This window comes from Denticeps clupeoides, chromosome 18 (assembly GCF_900700375.1).
Source record: "Denticeps clupeoides chromosome 18, fDenClu1.1, whole genome shotgun sequence".
In the NCBI taxonomy this organism is placed as follows: Eukaryota; Metazoa; Chordata; class Actinopteri; order Clupeiformes; family Denticipitidae; genus Denticeps; species Denticeps clupeoides.
This window is the reverse complement of record NC_041724.1, coordinates 17,331,136-17,337,135: the sequence shown is the minus strand read 5'-3', so window position 1 is coordinate 17,337,135 and position 6,000 is coordinate 17,331,136.

Sequence of the window (6,000 nt, the reverse complement as noted above, 5' to 3'; positions counted from 1 at the left end):
AAACAAAACAAGTGCAAATTCTTACCTCACTTTTATTGAGTAAATTCAGGGAGACAAGTGGAAATGAAAGCGGGCAGCGTCGAGTATATAAGTCAGGAGACGCTAGCTCACTTACCCATGCCCAAATAATTTGACCCATGAAATACGACCTTCGCCTGCCCCTGAATTTGAGAATTGCCTGATCCCCTTGAAACCATGAATTGAACTTCCTGGCCATGACTCCTGTCTGTCCCTGACCTTGAGCCTGCCTGCCCCTTGTGTTAAGACGTGAATCCATGCTCCCCTACCTTCCTGCCACCCAAGACGTCCTCCCGTCCAGTTCACGCTCCCAGACCATCCTTAAACCTGGCGTCTTCCGGTTCTCCTCTGCCCGGGACTTCCCACAGATCCAGAACTCACTCCCTGCCACGCTGCGGCACGTCCACTGTTTCCTCCCCATCCTCACTCCCCGCCAGTCTCCCCCTCACAGACCAAACGCCACCGGTCCTCCTCCCCAGCTCGTCCAGTGTCCTCTTCCTGTACGACAGCTTGTCGCGACACTAACTTATTGTGAGTAGTGTAAATAATAAAACAAGTCAGCCTTTAAAAAATTTCCAATAAAAAACACTCTCTCCATTTAATTTTTTTTCTCAATCTTCTCTCTATTTCATTCCTCTTACTAAAAACTTGTGCCAGTCTTTATAGACCTGGACCCACCCATGTATCAGACAAACAATAAATAATGGTTTTTACCCCAACATTAAAACAGTTGAAATTGCTCTATGGCAGTCGTTGGTATCTTCAGGGGGTAGAGTAGGGGTTGTGGTGGTGGAGAATGCAGATTTGCTCAACCTTCCCTGTAATGAATTTGGCAAAATCTTCAGCAGCAAATCAGATGGTGCCTGTCATTATTTGTATTCATAGTTGGGGTCCTGAACCGGAATTGATCTCTTCATCGATGGTAACTTGAAAGCACGTTGTAAGTCGCTCTGGATAAGGGCGTCTGCCAAATGCCGTAAATGTAAATGTAAATGTAAGGTGGAGCAAGATGAGTTGGAGGGTTCAATAGAGATGAGAAAATTTACGTAGCCTGGGTAGTGTTTTTGGGATCATTGTCATACTGAAAGATCCAGTTATGTTTCATCTTCAATGCTCTTACTGATTTTGAATAATTTTGTAATGAATTTTTTCATTTACATTTAAGGCATTTGGCAGACGCCCTTATCCAGAGCGACTTACAGCGACTTTTCATGAGACATTGAGGTTGTGAGGTGTGTATATTTTGAACCTGAAATAAAGTCAGTGTGGTCAAATGAAGGATTGGGCTACATTGTTCAAATTAATAGTTTTATCAGTGACGCATATATGAATCAGATGGTGCAAAAAAACTGTAAGGTATACAACTTTTATCCAACTCTCTTCAGGTCGTTGACCAGTTCCCCCATGTAGTTCTGGGTTGTTGGGTTGTGTGGGGGTTGTCAACTGTAGGGCTTGTCAAAGCCGATTGAGACATACTGTATGTGATTTAGGGCTATATAAGAAATAAATGTTGTTGTTGTTGTTGTTTCCTCATTGTTTGTAAGATCATTTGTACCCGACAAGGTAAGATCTTGCATGGAGCCCCAGGTCGAGTGAGATCATCAGTGATTCCATTTTTTAATAATTGCTTCAACAATTGATCTCTTCTCACCTATTGAATATAGGCTCATCACAGTATTGTGCTGGTGTACAATGTCGTCCCTGGTGTCCCATGGTAGAGGTTGGAGTCCGACAGACCAGCTTCTGTGTATATGTTCACTGGACAGGAATGGTAGTGGTGGGGACCGGCAGACCTACACATGTATATATCTTCACTGGTAGAAGTGGGGATGGTAAAAGTGGGGATAACAGACCAGCTTCTGTGCAAATGCTCACTGACCAACCAAGTTCTGTGCTCATACTTATTGAGGCTTCATTTTAAGAAATTTCACCAGGCATGTTCGAATTAAGTTTTAAAGCATTTTCAATGGTTGTGCCATTCATGTGATGTAAGAAGAACCGATTTCCTGTGGGACTGGTTTAATCTGTTCCTGGGTTGTTAAGCTCCTGCTATTGTCCTCAGACAAGTATGCACAGAATATTGGCTCTGTTAATTGATTCACATTAGCTCTGAGAACTGTAATTTGTTATATAACTGTATCCTGTTTACTCCTTCAGAATCAGATGCTCACTCTTTGTACAAAGTGTAACATGACAACATGTGGTACCTATGGTCTGTGCATAGTTTGTACAGGATAATTGTTTATGACTTCCATGTCACACACAACATGGCATTATTATTGATTAGTCATTTTAATTGTCTTTTAATTAAGTCCTCACTGTGATGAGGCTCTGAACCCAGAAGGGTTCAGTATAATCAGAAAGTAGCTTTCAGACTGGGACATTTCTCCTGAATCACAGGAGTTGTTTGCATCAATAATTTAGAAACATGATAAAAGGAGCATATTAATTTATTGAATTATTATCTACATTAGTATTGCTTATAGCAAAAGGTCAGTTGATGTGGCTATATCTACTATTGATCTCAATGGTGCATACATTTTCTGTTTTATTTTTTGTATTTCCACTTGTTTTCTGCGTCTGTTTGCTCCTCTTCTTATTTGCACGTGTGTTCTTTCAAAGAAGAAAAGGACAAGATGTGACAAATTTGACTCATTGCATTAATATGTACATGCATGAAACAGCAGAGAGCTGAGCAGTTACTTTTGGCTCTGTATGTGCAACGAGGGGATGGAAGAAATGCAAATGAGATTGACTGTAGAGAGAACATCACTACTTGTTTTCATTAGGGGAACTATAAATGGCCCTCTACGCCTGGGGAGGTGTGTAACTGATGCATGCTCTGCCCTTATAGGTACACGCTCCAATGGATCAAGTTTATGACTCTTAAAGGTATAGTGCACTAAAGAGGACTGGGATTAGGAGATTCTCATTAAAGTTTGTATTCACAGGCACAACACAGCAGCAGATCATTTACTGCAAGGATTTTGATATCAAAAAAAGCATATTTTGTCTATACCTCACAGGTCATTAAATATGTTGCTTTTTAAAATCAAATTTCAGTCTTAAATCTTTCCAGCGGAACCAAAGGGAAGGATCATAAAGGGCCCAACTGAAGCTTAAAAAATAGGAAAGAAAGGAATTTACAGAGATCAGAATTTTGTGCCACACTTCTTTCAAATCTGTAGGCCATGCAATTGCCGACTTTACAGTGCATCTGGAAAGCATTCACAGAACATAATTTTTTCCACATTTTTACCAAAATGGAATAAATTCATTTTTCCTCAGAATTCTACACACAACATCCCACAACAACGACATGAAAAAAGTTTACTTTTGGCTAAAATCTTAGAAATCAAGTATTCACAGTCTTAGCTCATTTTTTTTGTTGATGCACCTTTGGCACAATTACAGCCTCTAGTCTTTTTGTATATGATGCCACAAGCTTGGCTAGTTTCACCGATTCCTCCGTGCAGCACCTGCTCAGCACCTCTCAAGCTCCATCAGGTTGGATGGTACAAAGCTATTTTAAGATTTAATTTTCAGATTTAAGATTTAAGAATCACATTCAAGTCTGGGCTCTGACTGGGTCACTCAAGAACATTCACAGAGTTGTTCTGAAGCCCCTCCTTTGATATCTTGGCTGTGTGATTGAGGTCCTTGTCCTGCTGAAAGATCAACTGTCGCCCCACTCAAGATCACTCTGGTTTTCATGCAAGGTTTCTCTGTACATTACTTCAGTCATCTGTCCCTCTATCACTAGTCTGCAGCTGAAAAACATCCCCGCAGCATGATGCTGCCACCACCATGCTTCACTGTAGGGATGGTATTGGCTTGGTGATGCCTGTTTACTAAAGACCAGAGAATTTTGGTCCGGAAGAGATAGTCTCTTCCATCTGGCCACTCAACCAAACAGGTCTGATGGGTGTATTAGTGCAGAGCGGATGTCCTTCTAGAAGGTTCTCCGGATGTACTGAATCTCAAGAAACTAATTCACCTTTTCACATCCAACTGTGATTGTGAGTTGGTTAGGTCCTGCTGCAGCAAAGCAGCTTCAAACAAAGCATATCCACCCCCATGCTTCACTGTATGAAATAAGGTTCTTTTGATCAAAAAGATCAGTTCTTGCTAGGAATGCCTGGCCTGCAGCTCAGCAAAAATCTCTTGATATCTTCTTACACCCCTTCTCATCTGTAATCAAATCTTAGGTTAGGGCAGGAGCAGGGGGACGAGGAGCGTGGCCTATTGAAGAAATGCAGTGTGAAGCGGGGCGAGGAAGAGCAGGAAAACAGGCGTGCAGGGGGAAAGAAACTGCATAGTGGCAGGGATGGCACACAGTGCGAGAGAGGCCACAGTCCATGGCAGAAACAGGAAACAAGCTGGCAGAAGAGTACTCAACAGGTGTGATTTGGCAACAGGATCAGTCAGGGATTTATGGAACTGCGGTGAAGAGTCAATCTGCAACAGGACCAGGGCAAACGACTAAGAGCATAGTGCCGTGTGCAAAGGAGTACTTCATATTGTAAGGTTTCTGACATCCTATCACCTGCGATGGACCATGAGAACCAGGAAATGTAATGTGTCACACAGACAATCATTACCAAAAGGTCACTTGAACCAAGCACAGGTGATCTCCTTGGGTGCAAGAACCAGGAATTAAGATTTCTCCTCACTCCTCACCCCTGATGACATTATGTTGTCCTGTTGGTTCGTGTCACCCTATGGTGGTGCTAGGCTACCCCTGGCTTGCTCTGCACGAACCTCACATCTAGTGGACCATCAGCACAATTCCGGCAATGGGGAAAATTAGCATAATATGCAAAATGAGCTCAAATGTGGACCCGGGCAGAAATATTTTCTCATTTGTGCTCGTTTTGCAGATGTTTGTCTTGTCTTGTGTGTCCTGTTCAACTTCCAAGCATCTTACATGATGTTGTCCTGTTTGTCTTTGTTCAGTGTACAGAAAGTACACAGGCAAGTCCATGCCAATTCAAGCCAAGCCAAACGAATGCCATGCCACGGCCAAATCAAGTCAAGACACGCCCATGCCATGCCAACTCCTGGGTATCACACGCTCTAAAATGCTACTTAATTCATCTGAAGGTCAATACTGACTATAATGCTTATATTTATTAAATGTCGGATTTACCATATTCTGAAATTTTCTTCGTCTGCATCCTTCTGCATGTTTATGTTTATGTGTGTCTGAATGCCCTCATTAGTTCATTGACTCTGGAGGATCCTGGTGAAGAGCCCACAGCTGCTCACTCCCATGGGCTTCGGCTCCACAGAGATAGCAAACAATATTTTTACATCCTGCTGCCCCTTTAACCTTCCTGTAATTTCACTCATTTATCACTGAGCAGACGTGCAGACGAGCAGACGAGGAATTTCCCTCTTTCATTGTTTTAGCCATATATTAGGCTAATATAATATCAGCTGTTAAATTAAGAGACAGAATGTTATCAATGTCTGCAGTTGTAATGCCACTTTCACAGTTCACCTGCTTATCCTTCACCAACATTTAAAGTGCTTTGGTGAGTCTAGAGTAAACATTGCTTTGAGTCATCATATTATTCCACGAACACTCCTCTTCATGTTATTAAACTACAGCCAGTAGTATGACACAAAACTAATTGCTAACAGTAGTAAGGACACACTAGTGCCGATTGAACCAGCAACTACCACAAATCTTACTAATGCGATTCAGCAACCCTTTAACCCATCATCACCTGCCCCCATAGAATTTGGGAAATTAACGACCTCATTGGTATATTATACATTCTCAACAAGATTTAAAACCAAAACTACCAGCTTTGTGGTTTCCCCAAGAATACAGTACTGCTTGATTCAGATAATAATAGTAGAGATCGCCCTAAGGAGAACATGAAATGACTGGGATGTTCATTAAAGAGAGCTGCTTAAGACCATGGTGTGTATGCATTGCTGGAAAAAACTGCTGATGAGAGAGGTAATAGTACC